Source organism: Oryctolagus cuniculus, chromosome 11 (genome assembly GCF_964237555.1).
Source record: "Oryctolagus cuniculus chromosome 11, mOryCun1.1, whole genome shotgun sequence".
NCBI classification, from domain to species: domain Eukaryota; kingdom Metazoa; phylum Chordata; class Mammalia; order Lagomorpha; family Leporidae; genus Oryctolagus; species Oryctolagus cuniculus.
The window spans coordinates 116,501,982-116,524,567 of NC_091442.1; the positions used below are offsets into that span (position 1 = coordinate 116,501,982).

At 49.5% G+C, this 22,586-nt stretch overlaps 1 protein-coding gene across 15 annotated transcripts in view; it reads left to right on the forward strand.

Moving 5' to 3' along the window:
* The first annotated feature begins 6,572 nt into the window (after positions 1-6,572).
* Positions 6,573-22,586, forward strand: part of SGSM3 (small G protein signaling modulator 3) — a 33,409-nt gene continuing 17,395 nt past the window's right edge. For 3 of the 15 annotated variants that reach the window (XM_070052963.1, XM_051834089.2, XM_051834090.2), the window contains exons 1-2: positions 6,620-6,704; positions 22,025-22,114. The gene's annotated coding sequence lies outside the window, so the exon portion shown is untranslated. Of the gene's footprint in view, positions 6,705-22,024; positions 22,115-22,586 lie in introns of all 15 variants that reach the window. The other 12 variants (XM_070052965.1, XM_070052962.1, XM_070052966.1 and 9 more) reach the window with 8 other exon arrangements.

The window sequence follows — 22,586 nt, forward strand, 5'->3', positions numbered from 1 at the left end:
AGGGGCAGACATCGACGGCAGACCCGCGTGCTGTTCAGAAAGGTCACTCCCACTGCTAACATGCGTAGAACGCTCCAAAGGGATGTTTGAGCAAGTGTTTCCTGCGCTTGCCTCTGGTCTGGGCTGTTCCGAGGAGGCAGCCGTCGGTGTGTCACAGCAGTGCCAGACCCAGGATAGCAGATGGCACGGATGGCGGCCACCGGGTCTCCTCGGGAAATAAGGAAACAAGGTGCCGTTCTCGTTGGGGCTGTTCTGCAGGCCCTCTGCCCCTGTGGTTGGAGGTTGGGCCTGTTTTTCTTCCTGGCTGTTTGCGCATCTGACTCCTTTCCCACTCCCGTTTGTTTTTCTATTTACAGGCTTGTGATTGCATGCTTAAATGCCACTTTGTGATCTAATGTTACTTTCCGCTGTAACGTTTTAATTAGGGGCATTCAGCGGAGTTGCTGGTTGGCTAGAAGAGAACACTTGTGCCTTCTTTAAATTGGATTGAATTCACATTCAGCCAGTGATTCAGACTGGGATCAGAACCACCCAGACATTAAGGTCTGGCCAGGCCCTGGGCACCCAGCTTTCTGTTCGGCTGTCGGCAGATGCCTGGCACTCCACTTCCCCAGGCTCATAGTTTAATTTAGGAACCAGGAGATCCTGGTGTTTTTCCTTTGCCCTTTTTCGAGGTAGTCACATCCATCCAGACCATCTTGTCCTCTGAAGTGGTGACCTTGAGATGTGGCCGGAAAGTCAGCTTAGTTTTGAGTCTAGACTTTCCATGAAGGCAAACCACCATCTATACCTACTGCTTAAACCTTTCTTTCAAATTTGGCTTCTTAAGACTTTCTATGTACAGCACTTTTGAGGTTAAGGATATCAAACCATGTCCAGAGTAGAGAAACCAAATTATTTTATTCATGGTTATAATCCAAAGTAGCCAGACTTCACGAGCCAAATTTCGTGTGCACTAGACTAGATTAAGAAGGCCTCTTGCCACGGTGAAGACTCTCAGTATCCGGCAAGTAGTTTGTTGGGCTGGCATTCTGGTGCGGCAGGCTCAGCTGCAGCCTGTGATGTGGGCGTCCGTAGAGCGTGCCGGTTTCAGTCCCAGCTCCTCCTCCTCCTGCTGATGTGCCCGCGATGGAGCAGAAGACGGGCTGCCATCCAGGTGGGAGGCCTGGAGCAGCTCCTGACTCCTGATTCTGGCCTGGCTGTGGTAGCTGCTTGTGGAGTAAACCAGCTGCTGGAAGATTCTCCCTCTGCCTCTGCCTCTGCCTCCCCCTCCCCCTTCCCCTTCCCCTTCCCCTCTCCCTCTCCCTCTCCCTCTCCTCCTCCCTCGACCCTCCCCCTCCCTTCCCCTTCCACCCCATCTTTCAAATAACTAACTAAATAAATAAATGATTTTTGTGATAATGACTAAACATATTTCTGTTCCAAATGGGATCCTGGAACAGCAAAAGGACATCAGCTAAGAATTGAGGACTTTAGTTATAATAGATCAATATGGTCTCAACTGTGATAATTGAATCCCAATATGACATCAAGATAAACTATGGGTATAGAGGAAATCTATACTATCTTTGCAATTTTTTATTAATAAAACTATTCAAAATTTATTTAAATACCTTTCTCCCTGTCTCTCTCACTGTCCACTCTGCCTGTCAAAATAAATAAATAAATAAATAAATAAGGTTTAAAAAATTTATTTAAATAAAAATCGCTAAAAATTGAAAACTATAATAAGCAGAAAGAAAAATCTTAAACCCATATCCAAGAAATCACACTTAATATTTTTTATTATATAGCTTTCTAGTCTTTTTAACTTTTTTAAAGATTTATTTATTTACTTGAGAGGCAGAGTTACAGACACAGAGAGGTCTTTATTCCATTCAGCCCCACAGTGGCTGGAGCTGAAGCCAGGATCCAGGAGCTTCTTCCGGGTCTCCCAATGGGTGCCGGGTCCCAAGCACTTGGGCCATTTTCTGCTTTCCCAGGCCATCGGCAGGGAGCTGGATCAGAAGTGGAGTGGCTGGGACTCAAACCAGCAGCCATATGGGATGCTGGCACCACAGGCAGATGCTTAACCTACTACACCACAGCACCTGCCTTGTTGAGGTTCAGGGCACACCTTCCCGTGGGAGACAAACCCAGCCAACGGCAGGTCTTGTCTCAGCTGCTGGCTCCCCGACCACCTTGAGGAGTGCAAGAAAACAAACACTAGATGAGGTCACATCACAAAGTTCATGGTGGACAGACATTTCGCTTAGTGGTTGAGATGTTCACATCCTATATCTGAGTGCCTGGGTCCGAGACTTGCGCCCACTCCCAGTTAGAAAAAAAAGTTCATGGGAAAATGGTATTAAAAGGTAAATTCATTTGGCTGCCAAAAAAATTATAGAACTCTATACAAGAAGTGGTCTTCAAAAAGTTGCTAGAGGGGCTGGTGCTGTGGCGTAGCGGATAAAGTCTCTGCCTGCAATGCTGGCATCTCATATGGGCGCCAGTTCAAGTCCCGGCTGTTCCACTTCTGATCCAGCTCTCTGCTATGGCCTGGGAAAGTAGTGGAAGATGGCCCAGGTCCTTGGGCCCCTGCACCCACATGGGAGACATGGAAGAAGCTCCTGGTTCCTGGCTTCAGATCTGTGCAGCTCTGATCGGCCAATTAGGGACTAAACCAGCAGATCGAAGACCGACCTCTCTGCATCTCCTCCTCTTTGTAACTCTGCCTTCCAAATAAATAATTAAGAAAAAAAAAAAAAAAAGGTTGGTGGAGGGGCTGGTATTGTGTGTGGTGTACTGGGTGAAGCCACCACCCGCCTGCCACACCAGCATCCCATATGGCTACCAGTTTGGGTCCTGGCTGCTCAATTTCCAATCTGTTTCCCTGCTAATGCACCTGGGAAAGCATCAGAAAATGGCTTAAATGCCTGGGCCCCTGCCACCCACTTGGGAGACTTGGATGAAACCCCTGACTTCATCCTGGCCTAGCCCTGGCCGTTGCGGCCATTTGGGGAGTGAACCAGCGGATGGAAGATCTCTTTCTGCCTCCTCCACTTTCTCTGACTTTCAAATAAAACAAATTTTTAAAAAGGGGAGGGTGGGGGCTGGTGGAAATGCATATTATGAAAAAAAGTATGCATGGATTTCAAATTTTTTTTGCACCAAAATAAACTTTAAAAATAACTATTTGAGGCCGGCGCCACGGCTCACTAGGCTAATCCTCCGCCTAGCGGCGCCGGCACACCGGGTTCTAGTCCTGGTCGGGGCACCGGATTCTGTCCCGGTTGCCCCTCTTCCAGGCCAGCTCTCTGCTGTGGCCAGGGAGTGCAGTGGAGGATGGCCCGGGTGCTTGGGCCCTGCACCCCATGGGAGACCAGGAGAAGCACCTGGCTCCTGGCTCCTGCCATCGGATCAGCACGGTGCGCCGGCCGCAGCGCTGGCCGCGGTGGCCATTGGAGGGTGAACCAACGGCAAAGGAAGACCTTTCTCTCTGTCTCTCTCTCACTGTCCACTCTGCCTGTCAAAAAAAAAAAAAAAAAAAAAAAAAAAAAAAAAAAAACTATTTGGCTGGCGCCGCGGCTCACTAGGCTAATCCTCCACCTTGCGGCGCCGGCACACCGGGTTCTAGTCCTGGTCGGGGCGCCGGATTCTGTCCCTGTTGCCCCTCTTCCAGGCCAGCTCTCTGCTGTGGCCCGGGAGTGCAGTGGAGGATGGCCCAAGTGCTTGGGCCCTGCACCCCATGCGAGACCAGGATAAGTACTTGGCTCCTGGCTTCACGCGCGGTGCGCCGGCCGCAGCGCTGGCCGCGGTGGCCATTGGAGGGTGAACCAATGGCAAAAGGAAGACCTTTCTCTCTCTCTCTCTCTCTCTCTCTCTCACTGTCCACTCTGCCTGTCAAAAAAAAAAAAAAAACTATTTGGAAAGGAGATCTCCCATCCACTGGTTCACTTCCCAATGCCCACAATGTCTGGACATGAGGCCTGGAGCCAAGAACTCAATCTGGGTCTCCCAGGTGCCTGACAGGGCCCCCACTACTTCAGCTATCACCTGCTGCCTCCCAGGTGTGTGTCAGCAGGTCAGAGCTGAGGCAGTGATAATGCAGCTTTCACACCCAACCTGCCACAGGGTCCATGGTTTTCATGACCTTTCTGAAGTGATTCTCATATCACTTTGTTGTTTGTTTGTTTGTTTGTTTTGACAGGCAGAGTGGACAGTGAGAGAGAGAGAGACAGAGAGAAAGGTCTTCCTTTGCCGTTGGTTCACCCTCCAATGGCCACCGTGGCCAGCGCTGCGGCCGGCGCACCGCGCTGATCTGAAGCCAGGAGCCAGGTGCTTCTCCTGGTCTCCCATGGGGTGCAGGGCCCAAGCACCTGGGCCATCCTCCACTGCACTCCCTGGCCACAGCAGAGAGCTGGCCTGGAAGAGGGGCAACCGGGACAGAATCCGGCACCCCGACCGGGACTAGAACCCGGTGTGCTGATGCTGCAAGGCGGAGGATTAGCCTAGTGAGCCGCAGCGCTGGCATCATATCACTTTGTTTTATGTATTTAAAAAAAAGATTATTTATTTGGAAGAGTTGCAGAGAGAGAGAGAGGTCTTCCATCTGCTGGTTCACTCTAAATGGCCACAGTGGCTGGAGCTGAGCCGATCTGGAGCCAGGAGCTTCTTTCCGGATCTCCTACGTGGTGCAGGGGCCCAAGCACTTGGGCCATCCTCCACTGCACTCCCGGGCCACAGCAGAGAGCTGGACTGGAAGAGGAACAACCGGGACTAGAACCGGCGCCCATATGGGATGCCGGCACCACAGGCAGAGGATTAACCAAGTGAGCCCCATCAAGAGCCTTTCTTCCTAGAAAAGCCTTGTTAATCGAGCCTCAGATTCTGCCTGCCTTTGTTGGTTCTGCAAATTCATTTTTTTTTTTTTTTTAGTTTTTATTTATTTATTTGAGAGGTAGAGTTACAGAGAGAAGGAGAGACAGAAAGTCTTCCATGCGCTGGTTCACTGCCCAGATGGCCACAGCGGCCGGAGCTGAGCCCATCCGTAGCCAGGAGTCAGGAGTCTCCTCAGGTCTAACGTGGGTGCAGGGGCCCAAGCACTTGGGCCATCCTCTGCTGCCTTCCCAGGCCATTAGCAGAGAGCTGCATCAGAAGTGGAGCAGCCGGGACTCGAACCGGCATCCATATGGGATACTGGCACTGCAGATGGCAGCTTTACCCACCATGCCCCAGTGCTGGCCCCTGAATGTGCATATTCTTAAGCAGCATTTACCAAGAAAAAGTTTCATACAACTGTTAGCCTATAGCTTTAAAAAAGTTTATTTATTTGAAAGGCAGGGTGACATGGAGGAGGGATCTTCACGTGCTGGTTCACGCCCCAAGTGCCTGGGGCTGGGCCAGGACAACACCAGGAGGCAGAAACTCCGTCCAGGTGTCCCACATGACTGGCAGGACTCAAGCACTTGGGCCATCCTTTGTTTCTCCCCGGACTCCTTAGCCGGCAGCTAGATGAGAAGTGGGGGGTGGGGACTGGTTCCCAGGCACCTTGGTGACGGGTTGCAGGTGTCCCGAGTGGTGGTGTGATAACCCGTGTGCCACAGCACCCGCACCCGCCGTTCTTCCAAAGGGAAACAGGCTTTCTTGCCGGTGACCTTCAGACCTGTGCGGTGTTGATCTCTGACAGATCTGGAGTGCCACGCAAGACGCTGGAAGCCGTGCTCCGCGACAGCACCGGCACCCTCGGTTTCCTGCGACATGGGTAGGCAAACAAGAAATGCCACCTGCAGAAGGGGCCTGTGCACCTCGGGGATGGTGTTTCCCCGTGAAGATAAATGGAAGGCAACAACCCCTGCAGGTTGTGAGACGGAGGACAGGACTGCTGCACGCTAAACAGACGAGGTCTCGCCCTGGTGTCTTTTCTTTCTACAGAAGGGACTGGAGGCAGTGCTGTGGCTGGGAAGAAAGACGAACTTGACTTGAGAAATGGGTTCGAGTCTCCGCTCTGGCACTCGGTTTAGCTCTCGGTTTAGCCAGGTCCTCTATGAAGTGCAAGGAACGGGGGCGGGCGCTGGTTGCAGTCCCAGCTGCCCTACTTCCAACCCAGCTCCCTGCTAACGTGCCTGGGAGAGCAGTGGAGGACGGCCCAGGGCTCTGGGCGCCTGCCAGCCCCGTGGGAGACCCAGATGAAGCTGCTGGCTTCCACCTGGCCCAGCCCCGGGCGCTGCAGCCATCTGGGGAGTGGACCAGCGGAGGCAAGACCTCTGTCCTCCCGCAACTCTGCCTTTTTAAAAGTGCGACGGATAAGATTCACCCAGCAAATGGGCGTTGTGAGAGACCCGGTGGGCTGCCCGAGGGCAGCGAGGTCACCGCGCCATACACGCCCCGGGGAGGGCAGTGCCTGGCCGGACTTCACCTTGCGTCTTCACGCCGGCTCCCGCAAGTGAGGACCCTGAATGTCTAGGGACTCAGCACCCAGGGACCGCGGCGGGCCTCTCCCCGACTCCCGGTCCGCCTCCTCCTGCTGTAAGCCCGGCGGCTGCGGCGCTGCCGCTGACCGCTGACCGCCGGCCGCCGGCCGCCCGCGCCAGGGCGCCTACAGCCCCCAGCATGCCCCGCGCCGCCCGCGCGCGCGTGCGCAGAGGCGCCCCTGCGCGCTGACGGAGCGAGCCGAGGAGCCGCGAGGACACGGCGGGGTGGGCGCTGAGGTGGCAGCGGGGCAGGTGAGTGCGGGGCGGCCGAGGCGGGGACCGGCGCCGCACGTCCCCGCCCGGTGCGGCGCGCGGCAGCCTGGGCGGGCGGGCCTGCGGGGTCCGGCCCGGAGCGGCCGAGGCGGGGCCGCAGCCCACGCGCCCCGGCAGCTGGCGGCCGTGTTTCTGGGGCTGCCCCCGGCTGCGGGGACCTTTTTTCCTTTTTCCCCTAAGCGTGGCTGCCTCGGGCACACGGAGGGCCGCAGAGCGTTCCCCGGACTCAGCTCGGGGCGGACGAATGGGTGTCTCCCTCCCCGTCGGGGAAACCGAGGCGTCCGCCGTCCGGAGCACCCGGGCGGGTCGGGCTGGGGTCCGTCTGCGGGTCCGCGCGGCCTTTAGCCTGGGGGTGGGTGGGGGGTGTTTCCAGCCTCAGCGACGGGGACTGGCGGGGCCTCCGGCCGCCGCGAACGCGTGGGGTCGCAGGCTGGTCGATGCTTTTATTTTATTTTATTTTATTTTATTTTATTTTATTTTATTTTATTTTTTGGCGATATTTGGAGATGTTCTGGAATATTTTTTATCCTCCGTTCTTGTTCTTTCTTGTTACAAGTTCCTGGTCAAACTGTGACTCACGGAAACCGAATCTGGGGCTTGCTGGCCGGGAGCTGTGGGAGGGCGGGATTGAGTTTGCGGGCACGAACTCTTCCCGCGGCTTTTCCGCGTCGTCCGTGGCTGCAGCGTGTAGTCACGTCTGTCCACGCTCATTTCCGCTCTCCGCGGTTGATCGCGTCGGCCCCACGCGAAGGTGGGTGCGTGGCTGCCGCGCGTGGCGCTTTTTCATCAGCTCCCTGGGCTTGGTCCGGGCCTGCCCTTTGCAGTCGTAGGGGTGTGTGACGGAGAGGAGAGGGAGGCTCTGCCCTGTAGAAATGGATGGTCGCTGAGCCTGACCGTGACCAGACGCTAGCTAGAAAGGGTAGCAACGGAAACTCCTTCCAGCATGAAGCACGCGCCAGCTGTGGTCTCGGGAACTTGCCAGGGTGGTAGGGAGGGGAAAGACCCCAAGATCAGGGTGAAATGTGGGGTAAGAACTCAGGGGATTGACTTCTCACATGGAGGGAGGGGAAAGACCCCAAGATCAGGGTGAAATGTGGGGAAAGAACTCAGGGGATTGATTTCTCACATGGCCACCTTCCTGGGGCCAGAATGCGTCGCCACTTGGAAGCTTTTAAAACATCTGTCTGTGTTTTCAGTTTTTCCCTGTAGTTCTCTGGGAGGTTCTGGCAGGAGCCCGGAGCCTTGATGATTTCACACCAGTGTCAGGGCTCCTTCTCTAGATGGTCTGTTACTCAGGTGCTGACCTGGGGCGTTTCGCTCGCGGCCATCCTGAGCGTGTGCAGCCTGGCGCGAGGCAGAGGGACTGCCGCGAAGGGTGGCACGCGGGGAAGAAACCAGGATCCTGCGTGTGTGCATCACACACTGCACGCACACTCCGACGGAGCTGCCCTGGGGCACAGGTGTGTGGGAGGAGTCAGGACACCTGTCCAGGTTCTTCCAGTAGTGAGCAGTGACACCGGCCCTGGGTTCATTCCACCTACCGGGCACTGTGGTCGTCAGGGAGCTGGGCATCGTCGTCCGCAGTTTACACGTGTGTAAACGGAACACTGGCTGGTACACTTCCCCTTCAGATGACTGCCACTTCTCCTCCTCCTCTCTAGGTTTTCCTTAAAAAACAGATTATGCCTTTGTCTTCCATTTACCTTAGTTCATTGCAGTCTGGGATCTACCCTCAGCGCTGTTGAAATTGCTTTCATGAACTCCACTCAGCCACTTATTAAATACCTACTGTATTTTTGTTTGTGTACCAACTTCTGAGCTTAAAAAAGGTGGCTGAGATGTGATTGTTGGCTCAGAGGCTTTCAGGGGCTCAGGAGGAGAAGGAAGTGAGTGCATGACGCTACGTTAGCTGATGACAGGACGGGGCAGGCTGAGGGAGGAGCCTTTCCTTGAGAAGGTGACACTGGCTGGGACAGAAAGAAGCCTTCCGTTGTGCTAGACAGCGGTGTTAGGCTTACGTGGCTGTGTGTGTGCTTACAGCAGGTTGAGCCACCACCTGCACTGCTCTGGAGTCCCCTCTGCGCTGCCTCCCGTCCAGCTCCCTGCTGGCGTGTCAGGCAAAGCAGCAGCCCCTGCCACCCCCGTGGGAGACCCAGAGAGGCTCCTGGCTCCCGCCTGGCTCAGCCCTGGCAGTTGTGGCCATTTAAGGGGTGGACCAGGAAGATCTCTCTCTCTCATCCTCTGTAATTCTGCTTCAGATAAATGAAATAAACTTTACAAAATAATAGTCCATAAAAAATTTAGGCTCATTATTTTATAGACACCATGAATGAGGACATTCATGTCTTTCTACTAGGCATAGTTAACTATTAATTGTGTCTTAACATTATGCCTCTCTTCCAGTTAACTGCCTGTTCTTGCTTTTGTAGATGTTTTCCTAAGTATTGTGTATATTTTGTATTTGTGTTTTTCTTTGTGCTAATTATGTGAACTGTTTTGGGAGGTTAACTTTTTTGGAATCAGATCATTCAATGTTTCAATAAGAGTAACATCAGAAATGAGATTGAGAAGACCAATTCAGTTATGAAATGACTTATTCTTAAAAATGGCGTGATTTTCAGTTAGAGCCAAGAGGGTTTGGTTTTGATATTCTTTTCCGACCAAAGTGCCGTGACTGAAGATTTATTTAGTTAGTTGAAAGGCAGAGAGATCTTTCACCTGCTGGTTCACTCTCCAAATAGCCACAGTGGCGAGAGCTGGGCCAGGCCAAAGCTAGGAACAAGGATCTCCTACCTGTTAGCAGGGAACTGGATCAGAAGCGGAGCAGCCAGGACTCGAACTGGTGTCCATATGGGATGCCGGCGCTGCAGGCGGTAGCTTAACCTGCCACACCACAGCTCCGTCCCTTATTCTTAGCTTTTTCTAAGTAGCTGGATAGCCAACATTCTTTTTTTTTTTCTTTTGGTGACAGGCAGAGTTAGACAGAGAGAGAGAGACAGAGAGAAAGGTCTTCCTTCCATTGGTTCACCCCCCAAATGGCTGCCATGGCTGGCGCACTGCACCGATCCAAAGCCAGGAGCCAGGTGCTTCTCCTGGTCTCCCATGGGGTGCAGGGCCCAAGCACTTGGGCCATCCTCCACTGCCTTCCCGGGCCACAGCAGAGAGCTGGACTGGAAGAGGAGCAACCGGGACAGAATCCAGCGCCCTGACCGGGACTAGAACCCGGGGTGCTGACGCCGCAGGCGGAGATCAGCCAAGTGAGCCATGGCGCTGGCCGGATAGCCAGCATTCTAAAGACAGGAAGCGAAAGTCATTTCCCTCTTCTCTTGTTTGAATTTCCTTTGTAAATATTCTTAATTTGTGTGACTTGAGGATAGGGTTAAAGTCCAAATACCACCTTTTTTTTTTTTTAATTATTACCTTTTGGAGACAGTTTAGCAGTTAGGAGTAACAACAGTGAAGGTCAAGTTCTGACTCTACCACTTTAAACCTTGATAACTTAAGAAAGTTCATATTTTTTATTTTTATTGAGTATGATTTACTTTTCACATAAAGTATTTAACATAGTATGTATGTTTTAAAATCCTTTTTTAATATTAATTTATTTGAAGGTGCTATGAGAGGGAGGGAGGTTTTCCATCTGCTGTTTCTCTTCCCAGTTGACAAGAGCGGGACCAGGCCAAAACCAGAGCCTGGAACTCCATCCAGCACTCCCACACGGGTGCAGGGGCCCAAGCACTTGGGCTGCCTTCCACCGCCTTCCCAGGTGCATCAGCGGGGAGCTGGTCAAAAGCAGGGGACCTGAGCCCACACTCTGAATGGGATGCCAGGGTCACAGCAGCAGCATAACCCACGCGGCCACACCGCCAGCCCTTCTTTTTATTGACAGAATTGTACATATTTATGGAGCACCATGCGATGTTTCCATACGTGTATACCTTGTATAATCAAATCAGAGTAAACAGCCTGTCAAACATTTCTTTGTGGTGAAAACATTCAAAATAATTTCTTGTAGCTTTTTTGAAAGACACAGTATGTCATCTGTTGGGGTGTGCAAGCAAAAGGAGAGACAGGACGCGGGAGCTCGACTTCCGGAAAGTGCCGTCTGGCCAGCCCAGCGTGGTTCCTTTATTGAGAGGATGTCAGCAGCCTCTTGTACAGCACACGCACGTATCCCTGTAACTCTAAGGTTTCTCTAAAACGTGTTTAGCAAGACAGATAAGCATCTCTGGGAAAGTGGCTGTGCGTCCTCGTGAAGCCAGCATCCCACGGGGCTCAGTGTTCTTGTTAGTGGGTCGTAACACCATCCTTAATCAGTCCCTGCAGTCAGTCACACCGTGTTCCAGGAGGACAATCTCTTCACTGGCGGAAATCTCGCTCTGCGGTCACCGTGATCTGTAGTCAGGCACTTGCAGCTGGATTCCAGGACCTGTTTCTCCTCAGCTCTGACTAGACCTGTGGATCATCCTCCCGCATCCCTCTCTCCCCTCCTCTCTCCACACCCCTAGTAACCGCTGTTTTACTCCCAGCCTCTGTGGTCCACTTTCTTAGATTCCACATGAGGGTGAGCTCGTGCAGTACTTTTCTCTCTGTGCCTAACTGTTTTCCCCTAACATAATGACCTCCAGGTCCTCCGTGTCAGAGCGGATGACAGGATTCTTCCTTTTATGGCTGCATAGTATCCCATTGTGTATAGACAGCACACTCTGCATTCTTCAGTTAATAGATATGTACTTTGTTTCCATTTCTTACCTAATGTAATGGTGCTGTAGTAAACATGGGATTTTAGATGTCTCTTCCATATCCTGATTTCATTTCTGTTGTATATGTACCTGGTAGTGGGACTGCTAGTGCGTATGGTAGTTCTGTTTTTTCAAGGTTTATTTATGGAGTGGGCATTGTGGTGCAGGGGTTAGCCAGCACTTGGGATGCCCACTTCCCATATTGGAGTGCCAGTTCCAGTCCCAGCCGCTCCATGCTTCCAGTACAGCTTCCTGCTAAAGTGCAATGCAGTGGAAGATGGCTCTCGCACTTGGTTCCTGCCTCCCATGTGGGAGATCCACATGGAGCTCCAGGCCCCTGGTTTCAGCCTGGAACCCCAGCCCCTGCAGCTGCACCCGTTTGGGGTGTGAACCAGCTGATGGAAGAGCTCTCCTTCCCTCTGCCCCCCACCTTTCAAATAAGTAAGTAAAATCTTTTAAAAATTTCATCACCATCACGAGGTTGGTGTTGTGGCATAGTAGGCTAAGTTGGCCTGTGGCGCCAACATCCCATTTGGATGCTGGTTCTAAGCCTAGCTGCTCCTCTTCTGATCCAGCACTCTGCTATGGCCTGGGAAGGCAGTGGAAGATGGCCCAAGTCCTTGGGCTCCTGTACCGGCATGGGAGACCTGGAAGAAGCTCCTGGCTCCTGGCTTCTGATTGGCCCTGTTCCAGCCATTGCAGCCATTTGAGGAGTGAACCAGTGAATGGAAGACCCCCGCCCCCTCTCTCTCCCTGTCTCCCTGTCTATGTCTGTAGCTCTACCTCTCAAATAAATAATAATTAAAAAAAAAAAAAAACTGAAAAAAAAATTCCCATCACTTGAGCCATCGCCTGCTGCCTCCGAGGCCAGAAGTTTGGAATCAGGAGCCAAAGCCAGGAATTGCACTTAGGCACCATGATGTGGAAAGTGGGCATTGCAACCACCGGGTCAGACTCCTGCTGCTATTTTTAATTTTTTAAGGAGGCTGCTTTTTTTAATTGTTTTTTATTTTTTTATTGTTTTCCAGACAAGCTGTGCTGTGTAACTCCTAATGACTCGTTTTCCTCACTTGGAAAAGTGGCATAATTACTGCAGCTACTTACAATAGTGGCTAATTTTATTGGATGTTGACTATATATGCCAGGCACAGTTCTTAAGGTTTTACTTGTATTAATTCACTTAATCCTCACAACAACACTGTGTTGGTATAATGCCCATTTACTGCTGATGCTGGGTAACCTGGCTCAGGGTCACATGAGTTGTTGCAGGAGTCATGTAGTCTGACTTCAGAGGTTGTACTGATAAACTCCTGCTTCACAGGCTTGTGTTGAAGAGGAAATAAATGTATGTCAAAGACTGACAAGCATTCATAAGTGTTTTACCTACACAAGCTCATAAAATATTTGCCCACATTTTCTTATTTGATTGTTGCAGGAACAACCAAGTGTTGTGACCATCACCAGCTTACGGATAGGAAACAGGCACAACTTTGGCCACACAGCAAGTGTGTGCAGTGCTTCGGCTTTGCTCTCCACCGTGTCTAGGTTATGTTGAATTTGAGGCATCACGTTTTGAGAGAGTTTAGTGCGTCTAAGTTGTGTTGTCCTGCCCAGCATCCAGACTGGATTCTTCTGGGAATGGCAGTTTAGTTTTACTTTGGGAATTAGTCCATCCCTGTCAGGTAGCAGATGTTAGGTGGATACTGCGTTTCCCCTTTAACTTGACTCTCAGGTTGGCTGACCTGTGACAAGTGTGACAAACAGTTGCAGCGCCTTCATCATGATCATGGGTTAATTCCTAATGGAACTACTCAGTTTTTTTTTTTTTTTTCGTAGATCTGCTTTTTCAGGTTTCTTGTAGTTTTCCCCATCTGATAACCCTGCAGTACATTCTTGGTTTCTGTGATTTTAGTTCCCCAAAGCCAGTTTTTGTGACTTGCAGCTGTGACTTCCCTAACTTTGTTAACCTTACATGAGGCCGTGTCTCTCAAGGAAGAGGTACAGGGGCTGCCATTGTGGCACAACAGGTTATGCTGCCACCTGCAGTGCGGCATCCCATGTGAATGCCAGTTCAAGTCCTGGCCGCTCCACTTCTGATCCAGCTACCTGCTAATTTGCCTGGGAACACAGCGGAAGATGGCCCAAGTACTTGGACCCCTGCCACCTACATGGGAGACTCGGATGGATTTCCTGGCTTCTGGCTCCTCTGTGATTTAATTATACGAGAAAGAGGAACTCTGTTAATTAAATATATTTTAAAGATTTTTTTTTTTAAGATTTATTTATTTATTTATTTGAAAGTCAGAGTTACACAGAGAAGAGGCAGAGAGAGAGAGAGGTCTTCCATCTCCTGGTTCACTCCCCAGATGACTGCAACAGCTGGAGCTGCGCGGATCTGAAGCCAGGAGCTTCCTCCAGGTCTCCCATGTGGGTGCAGGGGCGCAAGGACTTGGGCCATCTTCTACTGCTTTCCCAGGCCACAGCAGAGAGCTGGATCAGAAGTGGTGTAGTCAGGACTTGAACTGGCACCCATATGGGATGCAGGCACTGCAGGCAGCGGCTTTACCCGCTATGCCACAGTGCTGGCCCCAAATGTTTATTATCTGCTCCCTCTAAGGCCCTAAGTTCCTGTATTACTATAAAACTTCAAATATAAGTTGCTCAGTGGCTTTTTTTTTTTTTTTTTTTTTTTTGCCAGTTCTCAGGGATCTGTTTTCCTCAAAACCTCTCTGCTAATTTTTCTAACTACCCAAGTGGTGAGTTGCAATTAGCTAATCTGTATTTGTTTCATTTTCATTCCCAAGGGGGCTGATCCCCCCTTCCCCCCCGAGGAAATGACAAACGGTTTGGGCAGTTACTGTGCTTTTGCCTTCTTTCTTTCCTTGAAACACAGAGGGAAGTGGGAGCATGGGAGAGGGAGATCTTCCATCTGCTGGCTCACTCCACAGATGGCCACAAAAGCCAGAGCTGGGTCCGGCTGAAGCCAGGAGCCAGGAATTCCATCCATGTCTTCCAATTGGGGAGACTTGGGCCATCTTTTACTGCCTTCCCAAGAGCATTAGGGGGGAGCTGGATGGCCAGTGTAGCAGCCAGGACTTGAGCCAACACTGTAATACGGGCACAAGCGGCAGCGTAACCACTGTGCCGTGGACACCAGTCCCTGTGTTTGCCTCCTTTATCACCTCTGGAAGCTGCCAAGCTGCAAGTATTAGAGAATGAACCCGGGAGGGACTCAGGCAGCCAGAGATCCTTGAATGATAACTATCTCCCGTGAAGGCCGGCAGGCGGTGGCGTGATGGCGGCCTGCAGGAAAGGCAGACCCGTCCCTGGCCTGCTGGACTCCAGGCGGGGCTCCTGTTGCCCTGGTCCGTGTTCTGCCTGAGACAGGCACGCCTGAGTCTTGCCTACAGGAACACTATCTGTGGTCACAAATAAAATATTGACTCAGGGAAGGGAAAGCAGCCCGGCTGCAGCTCTGGTAGGAGCAGAAGTGGAGCTCAGCGCGGAGAGGGGTTACTGGAGTTACATACTCATGTCAGTCTGGGAGGGGGCAGCTGAAGTTTGCACGACACAGCTGGTCTTCCCCTCCGATGCCTTGGTGCTGAGCCAGGTAAAGGGTGATGGGAATAATAAGCATGTTTTGAGGGGGCAGTTTAGAAATTCAGTGCCACTAGCTTGCCTTGTCGTGGAGTTTAGTAGGGTCCAAGTTTCGAGGTTTCTTTACGTCGTGCTGAGTAATTCATTTCGCAGTGCTCTCTGAGCAAAGCAAGGTGCTTCCAGGATCAGAAGGAGTCTAAAGTGTCTGGAATCTAAAGCCTGTGAAAGGTGTTCAGCAGTGAGGCTGCAGGACTAGCAGGGGCCACTGGTCGTGCAGGGTCTTAGCCAAGTTAACAGACGTGGGCTTTTCCCTAAAGACAAAAAGAAGGAAAAGGTTTCTCAGAAGGGGAAGGAAATGATCGCTTGCTCTAGGATTTCTGCGGCTGCAGGGTGAGAGTAAATGGGGGAGAGAGCATGTCCGGAGGCAGAGGTCCCGGTTGAAAGATGTGACAATCATGCTGTTGAGAAATGATGACAGCCCCAGCTGGAGGTAGCAACAGATTGCAAGAGAAAAAAGGTTTCAGAAAGCATCAGAGAATGCCTGGTGGCTGGCAGGTGAGGGTGGAAAGACGGTATGTGCATTAAACCCACCCAGGCCCTGGGTGTAGGTTGTACTGGAAGCCCATGTTTGTGAGGATGGTGATGAGTTCATTGGGAGGCATGGCGGGTTGGAAGGATGTGCTGCTGTGAGATTTGGAGAGCTGTGTCTTGGCCTCATAAGTTGGGACTGTCTGCCCATGGGTGTTAGTGGAGCTGTGCGTGAACGGGAACCTCTGCAGAACTAGAGAAGAGTCAAGGACAGAGCGGGAATGCTTCTTAAGAACAGGCAGGGGGCCGGCGCCACGGCTCACTTGGTTGGCCCTCTGCCTGCGGTGCTGGCATCCCACGTGGGCGCCGGGTTCTAGTCCCGGTTGCTCCTCTTCCAGTCCAGCTCTCTGCTGTGGCCCGGGAGTGCAGTGGAGAATGGCCCAGGTGCTTGGGCCCTGCACCCGCATGGGAGACCAGGAGGAAGCACCTGGCTTCTGGCTTCAGATTGGCGCAGCGTCAGCTGTAACAGCCATTAGGGGAGTGAACCAATGGAAGGAAGACCTTTCTCTCTGACTCCGTCTCTCTCTCTCTCTCTCACTGTCTATAACTCTACCTGTAAATAAAAAGAAATGAAAAAAAAAAAAAAAGGAAAAACAAACAGGCATGAAATAAGAGAAGGGGCTGGCACTGTGGCGTAGCAGGTAAAGCCTCTGCCTGCAGTGTTGGCATCTCATAGGGGCACAGTTCGAGTCCTGACTGCTCCACTCCCCATCCAGCTCTCTGCTATGGCCTGGGAAAGCAGTAGAAGATGGCCCAAGTCCTTGGGCTCCTGCACCCATGTGGGAGAAACATGGAAGAAACTCCTGGCTCCTGCCTTTGGATTGGCGCAGCTCTGGCTTAGTGGCCATCTGTAGGGTGAACCAGCGGATAGACTTCTCTCTTTCTCTCCCTGTCTCTGCCTCTCTCTAACTCTGCCTTTCAAATAAATAAATAAAACCTTTAAAAATAAAAAGAAATAAAAAGCGAAAATATAACCTTACATTGATCATTTCATAGAAACATTGACAGGAGTCAGTGCTGTGGCGCTGTGGGTTAAAGCCACAGCCTGCAGTGCCGGCATCCCATATGGACACCGGTTTGAGTCCTGGCTGCTCCTCTTCTGATCCAGCTCTCTGCTATGGCCTGGGAAAGCAGTAGAAGATGGCCCAAGTCCTTGGACCCCTGCACCAGCGTGGGAGACCCGGAAAAAACTCCTGGCTCCTGGCTTGGGATCAGCTCAGCTCTTTTTGTTGCAGTCATTTGGGGAGTGAACCAGTGAAATGGAAGACCTCTTCATCTTTACCTCTACCTCTACCTCTCTCTATAGCTCTTTCAAATAAATTTTAAAAATAATAATTAAAAAAAAACACTGACAAATCATCTGTGAAAAAAATCTGAACTTTGTTGCACTTCTTCATATTCATTTTATTTTTATGTTGAATTAAATAGAGACACACCCTAATCTCTCTTGTTTTATGGTTCTCTGAAGGTCTTTAAATTCTTTTCATGTTTAACTTTGTTTGAATAGGTTATGTATTAGCATGGTTCAGAATTCAAAAGGTTCCAGAAAATGTTAAAAGTCTCCCTACCACCTAGTTCCCCCCACACGTAGCCCTTTATATTTTATGTACAGTTTTCTTGCTTTTTTGCACGTTTCACATTTTTGCTGCTGCTTTTCACTGAGCAGTACTCACAGATCTTAGAGATCACTCCCTGTCACTGTACGAAGAGCTGGCCCATTATCTGTGACGGCTGTGCACTATTCCAGTTGCTAGATACACTGTAATTTGCTGAACTAGTTCCCTGTCTCCGTGTAGTCAGATTTTCTACATTCTGCTGTCTAATATTCTAAGTGCACTGATGCTGCTGGAGGGAGTTACCTTATATAAGGACTGTTTCGCTGAAGTGAGAATTTCTGGGCCAAAGGACCTCTAAAGGTTTTAGTTCAGGTCTGCTCATTCGAGCTCCTAGCACTTGGGAAGCTTGCAATGAGCAGTAACAGTTACTAAGGTTAACATGTTACGGACAGGATGGTTGGGAGCACAACAGAGCAGGGAACCATGACACACACTAGAGGCAGGGCAGGTGTCAAGTCGTCTTGGAGGAGTCAGTGCTTGGCGGAAGTCAGGTAAGCGGAAGGCGTTATGTGCAGGGCAGAGGAGGATCCGTGAGGGTCACGTCACAGGACTGGAGAAGAGACAGTGGGGACTGTCTGGTCGGAGTCTGAACAGCAACTGCTGCCACATGTCAGGCATTGGGCTGGGGACAGGGTGTAGGGCAGAGAGATACATACAGATTACCATAGCATATGACATGGGGAATAGCAAGAGCCTGAGCAGAGAGAAATTCCACCGGGGGAAGGAGGTGGGGGGCATGGAAGTTGAAGGGAAGCCTCGTTCAGGGAGGCTGCATCTGAGCTACAGCTTGGAAGAAGAATGGTCACTGGAATTCAGTGGTTCCCAAAGTGTTTCCCTGGACCAACAGCATCCGTATCACATGGGGATTTGTAGGAAAGGCAGATTCTCAGGTCCCACTCAGACCTACTCATCGAATCCTGGGGTTAGGCTTTCACGTGATTCTGACAAACATGGCAGCTTGAGAACCTCAGTGGAGATCCTTTAAGGGAGAAGGAACGATTTTATAAAGACAAGGACCTGTGAAATACCGTGGCAGGGGCCAGCATCAGGATGCAGTGGGCTAAACCACCGTTATGAAATCCAAGTGTCAATTTGAGTCCCAGCTGCTCAGCTCCCTGCTAATGCGCTTGGGAAGGCAGCAGAAGATGGCCCAGGTGGCTTGGGCTACTGCCTCCCGTGTGGGAGACTTGGATGGAGTTCCTGGCTCCTGACTTGGCCATTGCGGTTATTTGGGGAGTGAACTATTGGATGGATGATCCCTCTCTCTCTCTGCCTCTCCCTTTCTGCCTGTAATTCTGCCTTTTAAATAAATACAATCTTTTTTTTTTTTAATATTATCTTCCACCCCTGTGGATCTTATCAAAGTATTTTCCCAAAGATAACCTGTCTGGGAATCATTCTGGAGCCAATTTTATTAAAATACTATTTTCTAATTGTTCTATAATTATAATAAATAGGAAAGTTTTTTTTTTAAATATTTATTTATTTAACAGAGTTACAGAGAGGGGGAGAGAGGTCTTCCATCTGCTAGTTCATTCCCCAAATGGCCACAACAACTAGGGCTGAGCCAGGCTGAAGCCAGGAGATTCTTCTGGGTCTCCCACATGGGTGCAGAGTCCCAAGTACTTGAGCCATCCTCCACTGCCTTCCCAGACACATTAGCAGGGAGCAGGATAAGAAGTGGAACAGCCAAGATTCTTCGTTGCTGCCCATATAGGATGCTGGTTTCACATACAGCAGCTTTTTACCCACTATGCCACAGTGCCAGCCCCAATAAATATGGAGTTTTAAGTTTGGAGGTCATTAGGTTAATTGCTTCAGATGGCAGCCTATTAAACTAATGCCAATAATTTGTTGTTAACCTAATTTCATACTTGGAAAAATGCCCCTATTTGTGAAACTGACCCTATAAAGCAGAAAAAGCAAATTTTAAAATCCAAGTCCTCTCCCAAACAAGACAGGTATGTTGATTTCATTTTTAAGATTTTCAAAGGAAGAGCTCCTCACAGCGTAGTTTTTTTTTTGTTTTTTTTTTTTTTAAGTTTTATTTATTTATGAGGCAGAGATCTTCCATCCACTAATTCACTCCTTAAATGGCTGCAGTGCCAGAGGTGGGCCAATCCCAAGTCGGGAGCCAGGAGCTTCTTCCGGGTTTCCCATGTGGGTGCAGGGGCCCAAGCACTTGGGCCGCCTGCCACTGCCTTCCCATACTATTAGCAGGGAGCTGGATCAGAAGTGGAGCAGCCAGGACTGGAACCCGTATGGGATGCCAGCGCCACAGGTGGGGCGGCTTAGCCTGTCCACAGCACCAGCCCCATACAGCATGGTTTTATTGGAATAATAATTGCTGATACTTAATGCTTCTTTCAACAGATGACTAGATTAGTAAATTAAAGATTATGTGGCAGAGTTAAATAATGCATAATTATTGGGAAAAATATTGATAATGTTTGGTAGAGAAAGTTTAAAAAACAATCTCTGTAGGAAAAAATTAAAAGCGAATACACAAGAAGAAAATGATTTACTGGTATGTCAAACTTGTGGCAGGATCTTTATTTTGATTTTCATTAATGTTTTTACTGTAATTAAAAAACTCAGAAGCGTCTAGAATGTCCTTTCCTATGATAAATAGGAAATAGTTTATAATGTGTTTATAATCTAGAGATTTACAAATATTTTGCCTTGTAATTTAAATTCATCCTGCTATACTTTACATTAATACACTACAATAATACATCCTGCTGCATAACCCATTATGTTCCTTTACCTATGTATAGGACAACTATAAAGATTTTAATTGAGCAATAGATACATCATTTAAGGTCATTTTGAAATAAAGATTATGTTGTTGAATGATTCACAGAATTGAAAACTTTAGACTTAATGGGTTAAGATTATCATTTTGGGGCCGACGCTGTGGCTTAGTAGGCCAAGCCTCCACCTGCGTCCCATATGGGTGCCAGTTTATGTCCAGCTGCTCTTCTGATCCTGCTCTCTGATTATGGCCTGGGAAGGCATTGGAAGATGACCAGGTGCTTTGGCCCCTGCAACCGTGTGGGAGACCCGGAAGAAACGTCCTGGCTTCTGGCTTCAGATTGGCCCAGCTCCAACCATTGCTGCCATTTGGGGAGTGAACTATTAGTTGGAAAATCTCATTGTCCTTCTCTGTCTCTGCGACTCCACCTCTCAAATAATAAATTATCATTTATATTTGCATCCTGTGTTCAGTGGAGAAGTTGGCCGGCTCCGTGGGCATTTGCTCCCTATGCTCAGAAGTGCTGGGGAGAAACTTCTGAGCTAAGCCCTGACACCCCGTGTCCCACCTGAACCCAGTTCAGGTCTGGAAGCCTAGTGCCAGGCCTGGGGAGAAAACTTAGGCGACATGGGTGCATTTCTGTAAAAGTGAACTTGAAAACAGTGTTTTCTCCTTAGGGGCTATTTGCAAATTGTTGGACTTTTCTAATCTTGTTTGTAGACATCTCTTTTATTTCTTTCCTTTTTTTCTTTTTTTTAAGATTTATTTTATTTATTTCAAAGAGTTAGAGAAGTAGAGCCAGAGAGAGAAAGAGGTCTTCCATCCATCACTGGTTCACTTCCCAGACGGCCGCAACAGCCAGAACTGAGCTGATCAGGAGCCAGGAGCTTCTTCCAGGTCTCCCACATGGGTCCAGGGACCAAAGGACTTGGGCCATCTTCCACTGCTTTCCCAGGCCATAGAGAGTTAGATCGGAAGTGGAGCAGAACCAGTGACTCGAACCAGCGCCCATATGGGATGCCAGTGCTGCAGACTAGGGCTTTAACCTTTGCACCACAGCGCCTGCCCCTGTAGACATCTCTTTTCCTTCAAAATCCTTCCAGTAGTTTTTGCTCTTAAAGAGTATTTCACTTGAGTGTAATAGGAAGCTGCATTCAGACACCTGGGGTTTGATTAGTCTTTAAAACAAAAAATAGTAACTTGGAAACCTGAGTGTCAAAGTGTTGTCTTCTTTTTTCAGGGATTTCTTACATTTCTGTAGGCGGGGAGAATTGTTAAAGTAACTTGGAAAGTGGCAGACTACCTTTTAGCAGCTCAAGAAGCCAGTGACCACGCAGGTTGCTAAGATGTCAGATTCATGTGGCGCTGTTACTGAGGTGTTCATTACACTTGAGAATGAAAGAAATCCTTGTTACAGCTATATATCAGCTGTTTCTAATAGTTTGCACTTTTGTCATTTTGCTCTCCTTGGTTTGTGTAAACATCAAATCCCTATGGCGATAGCTGTTTGAGGAGTGATGGACAAAGGTACGACCCAGAGAAGCCGCATTGCTGTTTCATTTGTGCACCTCAGAAAAACCCAAGGAGAGTACATTTTTATTCTACTGTTTTATTACTCTAAAACGTAAAAAATTTTTTTTTAAGAATTGCTGTATTTATTTGAAAGAAGAGTTACAGAGAAATAGAGCCAGAGAGAGAGAGAGAGGCCTTCCATTCCACTGGTTCACTCCCCAAAATGACTGCAACAGACAGAGCTGAGCTGATCCGAAGCCAGGAGCCAGAAGCTTCTTCTGGGTCTCCCACGTGGGAGCAGGGGCCCAAGCACTTGGGCCATCTTCCGCTGCTTTCCCAGACCATAGCAGAGAGCTGGATTGGAAGAGGAGCAGCTGGGACATGAACTGGTGCCCATGTGGGATGCCGGCGTTGTAGGCTAGAGCTTTAACCCACTGTGCCACAGCACTGGCCCCAAAACTTTAAATTTTTTGTTTGTTTTTTTGACAGGCAGAATGGACAGTGAGAGAGACAAAGAGAGAGAAAGGTCTTCCTTTTGCCGTTGGCTCACCCTCCAGTGGCCGCCGCATTGAACAGCATGTATCAGTACTTTATTCCTTTATTACAGCTGAATAATATTCCATTGTGTGGATCTACATTTTTTCTATCCATTCACTAATTGGTGGATGTTTGGCTTGTTTCCACTTTTGACTCTCAAATAATATTGCTTTGAACATTTGGGTACAAGTTTTTAGGTGGTGTAATTATTTTTAAACATAGTATTTCTATGTTTCTTTTATGTTTCTTCTATGTTTCTCTGTTTTCAAGAAAAGATAACATTAAAAATCAAGGCAAATAAACTCCATATTTCTTCCTTCTGAACCATATTCCTTTTTGATATTATCTTCAACATGTGTGCATTATTTTTGAAGTGGTTGAAATGAATCAGTATTTTCACGTTGATGATTGCTTTTATTCTACCTACTTCTATTGGACTTCCACCTTTACCATTAAAATAAAAAGCTGCTGGGGCAGGTGTTTGGGCTAGTAACGAACCATGGGTTAAGATGCC